Below are 15,944 nucleotides of genomic sequence, written 5' to 3' on the forward strand. Positions count from 1 at the left end.
AGGCACGGTGCCTTCAGTCAGGAGGTCCTGGATGGAATGCGAAGACGAGGGTTACTCTGAGCGCAGCTCCGATTAGGGCAACGCGTAAGACCTCCGCGCCATGTGGGACGTGCCAGAACGGTGTGCGTGAACGTGTGCGAGTGCTGAGGAAACCAAGCTGCTCCAAAAGAGAGGGCAGTGCGTTTTCCTACGCTCGGCGTGCACAGAGGGGCTCTAAAGGGCTACGGGCCTGGATGTTGCTCAGCAGACCCAGGTGCGCCTGGGGTTACTCAGTGTTCCTGCCGGGAACAGGGTGCCCCGGCTAGCCTCCCAGGTGTCCAGAAAGCTGTGCTGCCGTTCAAGGTATGCAGAGCAGAGGCCACCGCCTCCTGGAAACTGCAGCACGCCTCCGCTTCTGCACGGCAAATCAGGGCCTTACTTCCAGGCGTGGGTTCATGCTGGGTGTGCCGGGAGCCACACAGCATGCTAAGATGCCGACTTTCTCCTCGAGCAGAGTGACTTCAGGTACGAGGGCGGGCCTCGCAGTGTTCCAAGCACAGTGTTCTCTCATGGCAGCTCACACAAGGGCCATGACAGAGTACTCCTGGGCACTTCGCACTCACCAGCCATGTTGTCCTGAGGGCGTTTCGAGGGCTCTGGAGATGTAGCGCTCCTCAAGGAACGCGCAGTGTGTGGTTGCCCAGCACTCGGCACGCACAGGGGTCCTCCGAGGGAATCAACCAATGGACCTCGACGTTGCTCAGCCGGCCCACAGGTGTCTGGAGGCACTCAGTGACCTTGGAGGGAAAATGATGCACGCCCGTGGGGCCTAGGAGTCCCCGGACGTGTACTTCCTTTAAAGCAAAGCGACTAAGAACTCCTGGAAAGAGCTGCATGCCTCCCTTTCTGCACGGCTACTCAGGGCCTAACCTGGAGGCGAGTTCTCACGTTGAGGTTCCCTTTAGCTCTAGAGCCTGTCATGCGGACCGCCACCGCGGCCACGGAAGCCCCTGGTTTAGAGAGAGCAAACTCATAATTTTCCCCGAAGCATTCTTCCAGGGCTCACTGGCCTGTCGGGAGCCGGGAATGTCAGGGAGCGTCAAGGCAGGCATGAATGCCGCCCTCAAAATGGGAAAGCAGGGCTAGTTCCAGCAGGCCCCCGTTTCCATGGGCACACTCAGCGTACATCCCTGTGGTTTCTAACGAGTCCCAAGAGACACCGGTTACCCTGTGTTTCCTTCCCTGAGTCAACTTATCGAAGTAGGGAGTCCCGCATCCAGCGAACTGTCTCAACCAAGGAACGCCGTAGCTGCTCCTCTGGGCCTGGGGCTGCCTGCAGTGCCAAAGAAGGAACAGGACTTGAATTGCAGTAAGAACCCAAGCCGCCGTCCTCTAGGAGGCACGGTGCCTTCAGTCAGGAGGTCCTGGATGGAATGCGAAGATGAGGGTTACTCTGAGCGCAGCTCCGATTAGGGCAACGCGTAACACCTCCGCGCCATGTGGGACGTGCCAGAACGGTGTGCGTGAACGTGTGCGAGTGCTGAGGAAACCAAGCTGCTCCAAAAGAGAGGGCAGTGCGTTTCCCTACGCTCGGCGTGCAAAGACGGGCTCTAAAGGGCTACGGGCCTGGATGTTGCTTAGCAGACCCAGGTGCGCCTGGGGTTTCTCAGTGTTCCTGCCGGGAACAGGGTGCCCCGGCTAGCCTCCCAGGTGTCCAGAAAGCTGTGCTGCCGTTCAAGGTATGCAGAGCAGAGGCCACCGCCTCCTGGAAACTGCAGCACGCCTCCGCTTCTGCACGGCAAATCAGGGCCTTACTTCCAGGCGTGCGTTCATGCTGGGTGTGCCGGGAGCCACACAGCATGCTAAGATGCCGACTTTCTCCTCGAGCAGAGTGACTTCAGGTACGAGGGCGGGCCTCGCAGTGTTCCAAGCACAGTGTTCTCTCATGGCAGCTCACACAAGGGCCATGACAGAGTCTTCCTGGGCACTTCGCACTCACCAGCCATGTTGTCCTGAGGGCGTTTCGAGGGCTCTGGAGATGTAGCGCTCCTCAAGGAACGCGCAGTGTGTGGTTGCCCAGCACTCGGCACGCACAGGGGTCCTCCGAGGGAATCAACCAATGGACCTCGACGTTGCTCAGCCGGCCCACAGGTGTCTGGAGGCACTCAGTGACCTTGGAGGGAAAATGATGCACGCCCGTGGGGCCTAGGAGTCCCCGGATGTGTACTTCCTTTAAGGCAAAGCGACTAAGAACTCCTGGAAAGAGCTGCATGCCTCCCTTTCTGCACGGCTACTCAGGGCCTAACCTGGAGGCGAGTTCTCACGTTGAGGTTCCCTTTAGCTCTAGAGCCTGTCATGCGGACCGCCACCGCGGCCACGGAAGCCCCTGGTTTAGAGAGAGCAAACTCATAATTTTCCCCGAAGCATTCTTCCAGGGCTCACTGGCCTGTCGGGAGCCAGGAATGTCAGGGAGCGTCAAGGCAGGCATGAATGCCGCCCTCAAAATGGGAAAGCAGGGCTAGTTCCAGCAGGCCCCCGTTTCCATGGGCACACTCAGCGTACATCCCTGTGGTTTCTAACGAGTCCCAAGAGACACCGGTTACCCTGTGTTTCCTTCCCTGAGTCAACTTATCGAAGTAGGGAGTCCCGCATCCAGCGAACTGTCTCAACCAAGGAACGCCGTAGCTGCTCCTCTGGGCCTGGGGCTGCCTGCAGTGCCAAAGAAGGAACAGGACTTGAATTGCAGTAAGAACCCAAGCCGCCGTCCTCTAGGAGGCACGGTGCCTTCAGTCAGGAGGTCCTGGATGGAATGCGAAGACGAGGGTTACTCTGAGCGCAGCTCCGATTAGGGCAACGCGTAAGACCTCCGCGCCATGTGGGACGTGCCAGAACGGTGTGCGTGAACGTGTGCGAGTGCTGAGGAAACCAAGCTGCTCCAAAAGAGAGGGCAGTGCGTTTCCCTACGCTCGGCGTGCACAGAGGGGCTCTAAAGGGCTACGGGCCTGGATGTTGCTCAGCAGACCCAGGTGCGCCTGGGGTTACTCAGTGTTCCTGCCGGGAACAGGGTGCCCCGGCTAGCCTCCCAGGTGTCCAGAAAGCTGTGCTGCCGTTCAAGGTATGCAGAGCAGAGGCCACCGCCTCCTGGAAACTGCAGCACGCCTCCGCTTCTGCACGGCAAATCAGGGCCTTACTTCCAGGCGTGGGTTCATGCTGGGTGTGCCGGGAGCCACACAGCATGCTAAGATGCCGACTTTCTCCTCGAGCAGAGTGACTTCAGGTACGAGGGCGGGCCTCGCAGTGTTCCAAGCACAGTGTTCTCTCATGGCAGCTCACACAAGGGCCATGACAGAGTCTTCCTGGGCACTTCGCACTCACCAGCCATGTTGTCCTGAGGGCGTTTCGAGGGCTCTGGAGATGTAGCGCTCCTCAAGGAACGCGCAGTGTGTGGTTGCCCAGCACTCGGCACGCACAGGGGTCCTCCGAGGGAATCAACCAATGGACCTCGACGTTGCTCAGCCGGCCCACAGGTGTCTGGAGGCACTCAGTGACCTTGGAGGGAAAATGATGCACGCCCGTGGGGCCTAGGAGTCCCCGGACGTGTACTTCCTTTAAAGCAAAGCGACTAAGAACTCCTGGAAAGAGCTGCATGCCTCCCTTTCTGCACGGCTACTCAGGGCCTAACCTGGAGGCGAGTTCTCACGTTGAGGTTCCCTTTAGCTCTAGAGCCTGTCATGCGGACCGCCACCGCGGCCACGGAAGCCCCTGGTTTAGAGAGAGCAAACTCATAATTTTCCCCGAAGCATTCTTCCAGGGCTCACTGGCCTGTCGGGAGCCGGGAATGTCAGGGAGCGTCAAGGCAGGCATGAATGCCGCCCTCAAAATGGGAAAGCAGGGCTAGTTCCAGCAGGCCCCCGTTTCCATGGGCACACTCAGCGTACATCCCTGTGGTTTCTAACGAGTCCCAAGAGACACCGGTTACCCTGTGTTTCCTTCCCTGAGTCAACTTATCGAAGTAGGGAGTCCCGCATCCAGCGAACTGTCTCAACCAAGGAACGCCGTAGCTGCTCCTCTGGGCCTGGGGCTGCCTGCAGTGCCAAAGAAGGAACAGGACTTGAATTGCAGTAAGAACCCAAGCCGCCGTCCTCTAGGAGGCACGGTGCCTTCAGTCAGGAGGTCCTGGATGGAATGCGAAGACGAGGGTTACTCTGAGCGCAGCTCCGATTAGGGCAACGCGTAACACCTCCGCGCCATGTGGGACGTGCCAGAACGGTGTGCGTGAACGTGTGCGAGTGCTGAGGAAACCAAGCTGCTCCAAAAGAGAGGGCAGTGCGTTTCCCTACGCTCGGCGTGCAAAGAGGGGCTCTAAAGGGCTACGGGCCTGGATGTTGCTTAGCAGACCCAGGTGCGCCTGGGGTTTCTCAGTGTTCCTGCCGGGAACAGGGTGCCCCGGCTAGCCTCCCAGGTGTCCAGAAAGCTGTGCTGCCGTTCAAGGTATGCAGAGCAGAGGCCACCGCCTCCTGGAAACTGCAGCACGCCTCCGCTTCTGCACGGCAAATCAGGGCCTTACTTCCAGGCGTGCGTTCATGCTGGGTGTGCCGGGAGCCACACAGCATGCTAAGATGCCGACTTTCTCCTCGAGCAGAGTGACTTCAGGTACGAGGGCGGGCCTCGCAGTGTTCCAAGCACAGTGTTCTCTCATGGCAGCTCACACAAGGGCCATGACAGAGTCTTCCTGGGCACTTCGCACTCACCAGCCATGTTGTCCTGAGGGCGTTTCGAGGGCTCTGGAGATGTAGCGCTCCTCAAGGAACGCGCAGTGTGTGGTTGCCCAGCACTCGGCACGCACAGGGGTCCTCCGAGGGAATCAACCAATGGACCTCGACGTTGCTCAGCCGGCCCACAGGTGTCTGGAGGCACTCAGTGACCTTGGAGGGAAAATGATGCACGCCCGTGGGGCCTAGGAGTCCCCGGACGTGTACTTCCTTTAAAGCAAAGCGACTAAGAACTCCTGGAAAGAGCTGCATGCCTCCCTTTCTGCACGGCTACTCAGGGCCTAACCTGGAGGCGAGTTCTCACGTTGAGGTTCCCTTTAGCTCTAGAGCCTGTCATGCGGACCGCCACCGCGGCCACGGAAGCCCCTGGTTTAGAGAGAGCAAACTCATAATTTTCCCCGAAGCATTCTTCCAGGGCTCACTGGCCTGTCGGGAGCCAGGAATGTCAGGGAGCGTCAAGGCAGGCATGAATGCCGCCCTCAAAATGGGAAAGCAGGGCTAGTTCCAGCAGGCCCCCGTTTCCATGGGCACACTCAGCGTACATCCCTGTGGTTTCTAACGAGTCCCAAGAGACACCGGTTACCCTGTGTTTCCTTCCCTGAGTCAACTTATCGAAGTAGGGAGTCCCGCATCCAGCGAACTGTCTCAACCAAGGAACGCCGTAGCTGCTCCTCTGGGCCTGGGGCTGCCTGCAGTGCCAAAGAAGGAACAGGACTTGAATTGCAGTAAGAACCCAAGCCGCCGTCCTGTAGGAGGCACGGTGCCTTCAGTCAGGAGGTCCTGGATGGAATGCGAAGACGAGGGTTACTCTGAGCGCAGCTCCGATTAGGGCAACGCGTAACACCTCCGCGCCATGTGGGACGTGCCAGAACGGTGTGCGTGAACGTGTGCGTGTGCTGAGGAAACCAAGCTGCTCCAAAAGAGAGGGCAGTGCGTTTCCCTATGCTCGGCGTGCAAAGAGGGGCTCTAAAGGGCTACGGGCCTGGATGTTGCTTAGCAGACCCAGGTGCGCCTGGGGTTTCTCAGTGTTCCTGCCGGGAACAGGGTGCCCCGGCTAGCCTCCCAGGTGTCCAGAAAGCTGTGCTGCCGTTCAAGGTATGCAGAGCAGAGGCCACCGCCTCCTGGAAACTGCAGCACGCCTCCGCTTCTGCACGGCAAATCAGGGCCTTACTTCCAGGCGTGCTTTCATGCTGGGTGTGCCGGGAGCCACACAGCATGCTAAGATGCCGACTTTCTCCTCGAGCAGAGTGACTTCAGGTACGAGGGCGGGCCTCGCAGTGTTCCAAGCACAGTGTTCTCTCATGGCAGCTCACACAAGGGCCATGACAGAGTCTTCCTGGGCACTTCGCACTCACCAGCCATGTTGTCCTGAGGGCGTTTCGAGGGCTCTGGAGATGTAGCGCTCCTCAAGGAACGCGCAGTGTGTGGTTGCCCAGCACTCGGCACGCACAGGGGTCCTCCGAGGGAATCAACCAATGGACCTCGACGTTGCTCAGCCGGCCCACAGGTGTCTGGAGGCACTCAGTGACCTTGGAGGGAAAATGATGCACGCCCGTGGGGCCTAGGAGTCCCCGGACGTGTACTTCCTTTAAAGCAAAGCGACTAAGAACTGCTGGAAAGAGCTGCATGCCTCCCTTTCTGCACGGCTACTCAGGGCCTAACCTGGAGGCGAGTTCTCACGTTGAGGTTCCCTTTAGCTCTAGAGCCTGTCATGCGGACCGCCACCGCGGCCACGGAAGCCCCTGGTTTAGAGAGAGCAAACTCATAATTTTCCCCGAAGCATTCTTCCAGGGCTCACTGGCCTGTCGGGAGCCAGGAATGTCAGGGAGCGTCAAGGCAGGCATGAATGCCGCCCTCAAAATGGGAAAGCAGGGCTAGTTCCAGCAGGCCCCCGTTTCCATGGGCACACTCAGCGTACATCCCTGTGGTTTCTAACGAGTCCCAAGAGACACCGGTTACCCTGTGTTTCCTTCCCTGAGTCAACTTATCGAAGTAGGGAGTCCCGCATCCAGCGAACTGTCTCAACCAAGGAACGCCGTAGCTGCTCCTCTGGGCCTGGGGCTGCCTGCAGTGCCAAAGAAGGAACAGGACTTGAATTGCAGTAAGAACACAAGCCGCCGTCCTCTAGGAGGCACGGTGCCTTCAGTCAGGAGGTCCTGGATGGAATGCGAAGACGAGGGCTACTCTGAGCGCAGCTCCGATTAGGGCAACGCGTAACACCTCCGCGCCATGTGGGACGTGCCAGAACGGTGTGCGTGAACGTGTGCGAGTGCTGAGGAAACCAAGCTGCTCCAAAAGAGAGGGCAGTGCGTTTCCCTACGCTCGGCGTGCACAGAGGGGCTCTAAAGGGCTACGGGCCTGGATGTTGCTCAGCAGACCCAGGTGCGCCTGGGGTTACTCAGTGTTCCTGCCGGGAACAGGGTGCCCCGGCTAGCCTCCCAGGTGTCCAGAAAGCTGTGCTGCCGTTCAAGGTATGCAGAGCAGAGGCCACCGCCTCCTGGAAACTGCAGCACGCCTCCGCTTCTGCACGGCAAATCAGGGCCTTACATCCAGGCGTGGGTTCATGCTGGGTGTGCCGGGAGCCACACAGCATGCTAAGATGCCGACTTTCTCCTCGAGCAGAGTGACTTCAGGTACGAGGGCGGGCCTCGCAGTGTTCCAAGCACAGTGTTCTCTCATGGCAGCTCACACAAGGGCCATGACAGAGTCTTCCTGGGCACTTCGCACTCACCAGCCATGTTGTCCTGAGGGCGTTCGAGGGCTCTGGAGATGTAGCGCTCCTCAAGGAACGCGCAGTGTGTGGTTGCCCAGCACTCGGCACGCACAGGGGTCCTCCGAGGGAATCAACCAATGGACCTCGACGTTGCTCAGCCGGCCCACAGGTGTCTGGAGGCACTCAGTGACCTTGGAGGGAAAATGATGCACGCCCGTGGGGCCTAGGAGTCCCCGGACGTGTACTTCCTTTAAAGCAAAGCGACTAAGAACTCCTGGAAAGAGCTGCATGCCTCCCTTTCTGCACGGCTACTCAGGGCCTAACCTGGAGGCGAGTTCTCACGTTGAGGTTCCCTTTAGCTCTAGAGCCTGTCATGCGGAGCGCCACCGCGGCCACGGAAGCCCCTGGTTTAGAGACAGCAAACTCATAATTTTCCCCGAAGCATTCTTCCAGGGCTCACTGGCCTGTCGGGAGCCAGGAATGTCAGGGAGCGTCAAGGCAGGCATGAATGCCGCCCTCAAAATGGGAAAGCAGGGCTAGTTCCAGCAGGCCCCCGTTTCCATGGGCACACTCAGCGTACATCCCTGTGGTTTCTAACGAGTCCCAAGAGACACCGGTTACCCTGTGTTTCCTTCCCTGAGTCAACTTATCGAAGTAGGGAGTCCCGCATCCAGCGAACTGTCTCAACCAAGGAACGCCGTAGCTGCTCCTCTGGGCCTGGGGCTGCCTGCAGTGCCAAAGAAGGAACAGGACTTGAATTGCAGTAAGAACCCAAGCCGCCGTCCTCTAGGAGGCACGGTGCCTTCAGTCAGGAGGTCCTGGATGGAATGCGAAGACGAGGGTTACTCTGAGCGCAGCTCCGATTAGGGCAACGCGTAACACCTCCGCGCCATGTGGGACGTGCCAGAACGGTGTGCGTGAACGTGTGCGAGTGCTGAGGAAACCAAGCTGCTCCAAAAGAGAGGGCAGTGCGTTTCCCTACGCTCGGCGTGCAAAGAGGGGCTCTAAAGGGCTACGGGCCTGGATGTTGCTTAGCAGACCCAGGTGCGCCTGGGGTTTCTCAGTGTTCCTGCCGGGAACAGGGTGCCCCGGCTAGCCTCCCAGGTGTCCAGAAAGCTGTGCTGCCGTTCAAGGTATGCAGAGCAGAGGCCACCGCCTCCTGGAAACTGCAGCACGCCTCCGCTTCTGCACGGCAAATCAGGGCCTTACTTCCAGGCGTGCTTTCATGCTGGGTGTGCCGGGAGCCACACAGCATGCTAAGATGCCGACTTTCTCCTCGAGCAGAGTGACTTCAGGTACGAGGGCGGGCCTCGCAGTGTTCCAAGCCCAGTGTTCTCTCATGGCAGCTCACACAAGGGCCATGACAGAGTCTTCCTGGGCACTTCGCACTCACCAGCCATGTTGTCCTGAGGGCGTTCGAGGGCTCTGGAGATGTAGCGCTCCTCAAGGAACGCGCAGTGTGTGGTTGCCCAGCACTCGGCACGCACAGGGGTCCTCCGAGGGAATCAACCAATGGACCTCGACGTTGCTCAGCCGGCCCACAGGTGTCTGGAGGCACTCAGTGACCTTGGAGGGAAAATGATGCACGCCCGTGGGGCCTAGGAGTCCCCGGACGTGTACTTCCTTTAAAGCAAAGCGACTAAGAACTACTGGAAAGAGCTGCATGCCTCCCTTTCTGCACGGCTACTCAGGGCCTAACCTGGAGGCGAGTTCTCACGTTGAGGTTCCCTTTAGCTCTAGAGCCTGTCATGCGGACCGCCACCGCGGCCACGGAAGCCCCTGGTTTAGAGAGAGCAAACTCATAATTTTCCCCGAAGCATTCTTCCAGGGCTCACTGGCCTGTCGGGAGCCAGGAATGTCAGGGAGCGTCAAGGCAGGCATGAATGCCGCCCTCAAAATGGGAAAGCAGGGCTAGTTCCAGCAGGCCCCCGTTTCCATGGGCACACTCAGCGTACATCCCTGTGGTTTCTAACGAGTCCCAAGAGACACCGGTTACCCTGTGTTTCCTTCCCTGAGTCAACTTATCGAAGTAGGGAGTCCCGCATCCAGCGAACTGTCTCAACCAAGGAACGCCGTAGCTGCTCCTCTGGGCCTGGGGCTGCCTGCAGTGCCAAAGAAGGAACAGGACTTGAATTGCAGTAAGAACCCAAGCCGCCGTCCTCTAGGAGGCACGGTGCCTTCAGTCAGGAGGTCCTGGATGGAATGCGAAGACGAGGGCTACTCTGAGCGCAGCTCCGATTAGGGCAACGCGTAACACCTCCGCGCCATGTGGGACGTGCCAGAACGGTGTGCGTGAACGTGTGCGAGTGCTGAGGAAACCAAGCTGCTCCAAAAGAGAGGGCAGTGCGTTTCCCTACGCTCGGCGTGCAAAGAGGGGCTCTAAAGGGCTATGGGCCTGGATGTTGCTTAGCAGACCCAGGTGCGCCTGGGGTTTCTCAGTGTTCCTGCCGGGAACAGGGTGCCCCGGCTAGCCTCCCAGGTGTCCAGAAAGCTGTGCTGCCGTTCAAGGTATGCAGAGCAGAGGCCACCGCCTCCTGGAAACTGCAGCACGCCTCCGCTTCTGCACGGCAAATCAGGGCCTTACTTCCAGGCGTGGGTTCATGCTGGGTGTGCCGGGAGCCACACAGCATGCTAAGATGCCGACTTTCTCCTCGAGCAGAGTGACTTCAGGTACGAGGGCGGGCCTCGCAGTGTTCCAAGCACAGCGTTCTCTCATGGCAGCTCACACAAGGGCCATGACAGAGTCTTCCTGGGCAATTCGCACTCACCAGCCATGTTGTCCTGAGGGCGTTTCGAGGGCTCTGGAGATGTAGCGCTCCTCAAGGAACGCGCAGTGTGTGGTTGCCCAGCACTCAGCACGCACAGGGGTCCTCCGAGGGAATCAACCAATGGACCTCGACGTTGCTCAGCCGGCCCACAGGTGTCTGGAGGCACTCAGTGACCTTGGAGGGAAAATGATGCACGCCCGTGGGGCCTAGGAGTCCCCGGACGTGTACTTCCTTTAAAGCAAAGCGACTAAGATCTCCTGGAAAGAGCTGCATGCCTCCCTTTCTGCACGGCTACTCAGGGCCTAACCTGGAGGCGAGTTCTCACGTTGAGGTTCCCTTTAGCTCTAGAGCCTGTCATGCGGACCGCCACCGCGGCCACGGAAGCCCCTGGTTTAGAGAGAGCAAACTCATAATTTTCCCTGAAGCATTCTTCCAGGGCTCACTGGCCTGTCGGGAGCCGGGAATGTCAGGGAGCGTCAAGGCAGGCATGAATGCCGCCCTCAAAATGGGAAAGCAGGGCTAGTTCCAGCAGGCCCCCGTTTCCATGGGCACACTCAGCGTACATCCCTGTGGTTTCTAACGAGTCCCAAGAGACACCGGTTACCCTGTGTTTCCTTCCCTGAGTCAACTTATCGAAGTAGGGAGTCCCGCATCCAGCGAACTGTCTCAACCAAGGAACGCCGTAGCTGCTCCTCTGGGCCTGGGGCTGCCTGCAGTGCCAAAGAAGGAACAGGACTTGAATTGCAGTAAGAACCCAAGCCGCCTTCCTCTAGGAGGCACGGTGCCTTCAGTCAGGAGGTCCTGGATGGAATGCGAAGACGAGGGTTACTCTGAGCGCAGCTCCGATTAGGGCAACGCGTAACACCTCCGCGCCATGTGGGACGTGCCAGAACGGTGTGCGTGAACGTGTGCGAGTGCTGAGGAAACCAAGCTGCTCCAAAAGAGAGGGCAGTGCGTTTCCCTACGCTCGGCGTGCACAGAGGGGCTCTAAAGGGCTACGGGCCTGCATGTTGCTTAGCAGACCCAGGTGCGCCTGGGGTTACTCAGTGTTCCTGCCGGGAACAGGGTGCCCCGGCTAGCCTCCCAGGTGTCCAGAAAGCTGTGCTGCCGTTCAAGGTATGCAGAGCAGAGGCCACCGCCTCCTGGAAACTGCAGCACGCCTCCGCTTCTGCACGGCAAATCAGGGCCTTACTTCCAGGCGTGGGTTCATGCTGGGTGTGCCGGGAGCCACACAGCATGCTAAGATGCCGACTTTCTCCTCGAGCAGAGTGACTTCAGGTACGAGGGCGGGCCTCGCAGTGTTCCAAGCACAGTGTTCTCTCATGGCAGCTCACACAAGGGCCATGACAGAGTCTTCCTGGGCACTTCGCACTCACCAGCCATGTTGTCCTGAGGGCGTTCGAGGGCTCTGGAGATGTAGCGCTCCTCAAGGAACGCGCAGTGTGTGGTTGCCCAGCACTCGGCACGCACAGGGGTCCTCCGAGGGAATCAACCAATGGACCTCGACGTTGCTCAGCCGGCCCACAGGTGTCTGGAGGCACTCAGTGACCTTGGAGGGAAAATGATGCACGCCCGTGGGGCCTAGGAGTCCCCGGACGTGTACTTCCTTTAAAGCAAAGCGACTAAGAACTCCTGGAAAGAGCTGCATGCCTCCCTTTCTGCACGGCTACTCAGGGCCTAACCTGGAGGCGAGTTCTCACGTTGAGGTTCCCTTTAGCTCTAGAGCCTGTCATGCGGACCGCCACCGCGGCCACGGAAGCCCCTGGTTTAGAGAGAGCAAACTCATAATTTTCCCCGAAGCATTCTTCCAGGGCTCACTGGCCTGTCGGGAGCCGGGAATGTCAGGGAGCGTCAAGGCAGGCATGAATGCCGCCCTCAAAATGGGAAAGCAGGGCTAGTTCCAGCAGGCCCCCGTTTCCATGGGCACACTCAGCGTACATCCCTGTGGTTTCTAACGAGTCCCAAGAGACACCGGTTACCCTGTGTTTCCTTCCCTGAGTCAACTTATCGAAGTAGGGAGTCCCGCATCCAGCGAACTGTCTCAACCAAGGAACGCCGTAGCTGCTCCTCTGGGCCTGGGGCTGCCTGCAGTGTCAAAGAAGGAACAGGACTTGAATTGCAGTAAGAACCCAAGCCGCCGTCCTCTAGGAGGCACGGTGCCTTCAGTCAGGAGGTCCTGGATGGAATGCGAAGACGAGGGTTACTCTGAGCGCAGCTCCGATTAGGGCAACGCGTAACACCTCCGCGCCATGTGGGACGTGCCAGAACGTTGTGCGTGAACGTGTGCGAGTGCTGAGGAAACCAAGCTGCTCCAAAAGAGAGGGCAGTGCGTTTCCCTACGCTCGGCGTGCACAGAGGGGCTCTAAAGGGCTACGGGCCTGGATGTTGCTTAGCAGACCCAGGTGCGCCTGGGGTTACTCAGTGTTCCTGCCAGGAACAGGGTGCCCCGGCTAGCCTCCCAGGTGTCCAGAAAGCTGTGCTGCCGTTCAAGGTATGCAGAGCAGAGGCCACCGCCTCCTGGAAACTGCAGCACGCCTCCGCTTCTGCATGGCAAATCAGGGCCTTACTTCCAGGCGTGGGTTCATGCTGGGTGTGCTGGGAGCCACACAGCATGCTAAGATGCCGACTTTCTCCTCGAGCAGAGTGACTTCAGGTACGAGGGCGGGCCTCGCAGTGTTCCAAGCACAGTGTTCTCTCATGGCAGCTCACACAAGGGCCATGACAGAGTCTTCCTGGGCACTTCGCACTCACCAGCCATGTTGTCCTGAGGGCGTTCGAGGGCTCTGGAGATGTAGCGCTCCTCAAGGAACGCACAGTGTGTGGTTGCCCAGCACTCGGCACGCACAGGGGTCCTCCGAGGGAATCAACCAATGGACCTCGACGTTGCTCAGCCGGCCCACAGGTGTCTGGAGGCACTCAGTGACCTTGGAGGGAAAATGATGCATGCCCGTGGGGCCTAGGAGTCCCCGGACGTGTACTTCCTTTAAAGCAAAGCGACTAAGAACTCCTGGAAAGAGCTGCATGCCTTCCTTTCTGCACGGCTACTCAGGGCCTAACCTGGAGGCGAGTTCTCACGTTGAGGTTCCCTTTAGCTCTAGAGCCTGTCATGCGGACGGCCACCGCGGCCACGGAAGCCCCTGGTTTAGAGAGAGCAAACTCATAATTTTCCCCGAAGCATTCTTCCAGGGCTCACTGGCCTGTCGGGAGACAGGAATGTCAGGGAGCGTCAAGGCAGGCATGAATGCCGCCCTCAAAATGGGAAAGCAGGGCTAGTTCCAGCAGGCCCCCGTTTCCATGGGCACACTCAGCGTACATCCCTGTGGTTTCTAACGAGTCCCAAGAGACACCGGTTACCCTGTGTTTCCTTCCCTGAGTCAACTTATCGAAGTAGGGAGTCCCGCATCCAGCGAACTGTCTCAACCAAGGAACGCCGTAGCTGCTCCTCTGGGCCTGGGGCTGCCTGCAGTGCCAAAGAAGGAACAGGACTTGAATTGCAGTAAGAACCCAAGCCGCCGTCCTGTAGGAGGCACGGTGCCTTCAGTCAGGAGGTCCTGGATGGAATGCGAAGACGAGGGTTACTCTGAGCGCAGCTCCGATTAGGGCAACGCGTAACACCTCCGCGCCATGTGGGACGTGCCAGAACGGTGTGCGTGAACGTGTGCGAGTGCTGAGGAAACCAAGCTGCTCCAAAAGAGAGGGCAGTGCGTTTCCCTACACTCGGCGTGCAAAGAGGGGCTCTAAAGGGCTACGGGCCTGGATGTTGCTTAGCAGACCCAGGTGCGCCTGGGGTTTCTCAGTGTTCCTGCCGGGAACAGGGTGCCCCGGCTAGCCTCCCAGGTGTCCAGAAAGCTGTGCTGCCATTCAAGGTATGCAGAGCAGAGGCCACCGCCTCCTGGAAACTGCAGCACGCCTCCGCTTCTGCACGGCAAATCAGGGCCTTACTTCCAGGCGTGGGTTCATGCTGGGTGTGCCGGGAGCCACACAGCATGCTAAGATGCCGACTTTCTCCTCGAGCAGAGTGACTTCAGGTACGAGGGCAGGCCTCGCAGTGTTCCAAGCACAGCGTTCTCTCATGGCAGCTCACACAAGGGCCATGACAGAGTCTTCCTGGGCAATTCGCACTCACCAGCCATGTTGTCCTGAGGGCGTTTTGAGGGCTCTGGAGATGTAGCGCTCCTCAAGGAACGCGCAGTGTGTGGTTGCCCAGCACTCAGCACGCACAGGGGTCCTCCGAGGGAATCAACCAATGGACCTCGACGTTGCTCAGCCGGCCCACAGGTGTCTGGAGGCACTCAGTGACCTTGGAGGGAAAATGATGCACGCCCGTGGGGCCTAGGAGTCCCCGGACGTGTACTTCCTTTAAAGCAAAGCGACTAAGATCTCCTGGAAAGAGCTGCATGCCTCCCTTTCTGCACGGCTACTCAGGGCCTAACCTGGAGGCGAGTTCTCACGTTGAGGTTCCCTTTAGCTCTAGAGCCTGTCATGCGGACCGCCACCGCGGCCACGGAAGCCCCTGGTTTAGAGAGAGCAAACTCATAATTTTCCCCGAAGCATTCTTCCAGGGCTCACTGGCCTGTCGGGAGCCGGGAATGTCAGGGAGCGTCAAGGCAGGCATGAATGCCGCCCTCAAAATGGGAAAGCAGGGCTAGTTCCAGCAGGCCCCCGTTTCCATGGGCACACTCAGCGTACATCCCTGTGGTTTCTAACGAGTCCCAAGAGACACCGGTTACCCTGTGTTTCCTTCCCTGAGTCAACTTATCGAAGTAGGGAGTCCCGCATCCAGCGAACTGTCTCAACCAAGGAACGCCGTAGCTGCTCCTCTGGGCCTGGGGCTGCCTGCAGTGCCAAAGAAGGAACAGGACTTGAATTGCAGTAAGAACCCAAGCCGCCGTCCTCTAGGAGGCACGGTGCCTTCAGTCAGGAGGTCCTGGATGGGATGCGAAGACGAGGGTTACTCTGAGCGCAGCTCCGATTAGGGCAACGCGTAACACCTCCGCGCCATGTGGGACGTGCCAGAACGGTGTGCGTGAACGTGTGCGAGTGCTGAGGAAACCAAGCTGCTCCAAAAGAGAGGGCAGTGCGTTTCCCTACGCTCGGCGTGCAAAGAGGGGATCTAAACGGCTACGGGCCTGGATGTTGCTTAGCAGACCCAGGTGCGCCTGGGGTTTCTCAGTGTTCCTGCCGGGAACAGGGTGCCCCGGCTAGCCTCCCAGGTGTCCAGAAAGCTGTGCTGCCGTTCAAGGTATGCAGAGCAGAGGCCACCGCCTCCTGGAAACTGCAGCACGCCTCCGCTTCTGCACGGCAAATCAGGGCCTTACTTCCAGGCGTGCGTTCATGCTGGGTGTGCCGGGAGCCACACAGCATGCTAAGATGCCGACTTTCTCCTCGAGCAGAGTGACTTCAGGTACGAGGGCGGGCCTCGCAGTGTTCCAAGCACAGTGTTCTCTCATGGCAGCTCACACAAGGGCCATGACAGAGTCTTCCTGGGCACTTCGCACTCACCAGCCATGTTGTCCTGAGGGCGTTTCGAGGGCTCTGGAGATGTAGCGCTCCTCAAGGAACGCGCAGTGTGTGGTTGCCCAGCACTCGGCACGCACAGGGGTCCTCCGAGGGAATCAACCAATGGACCTCGACGTTGCTCAGCCGGCCCACAGGTGTCTGGAGGCACTCAGTGACCTTGGAGGGAAAATGATGCACGCCCGTGGGGCCTAG

The sequence above is a fragment of the Stenella coeruleoalba genome (genome assembly GCF_951394435.1).
Source record: "Stenella coeruleoalba genome assembly, chromosome: 16".
Lineage (NCBI taxonomy): Eukaryota > Metazoa > Chordata > Mammalia > Artiodactyla > Delphinidae > Stenella > Stenella coeruleoalba.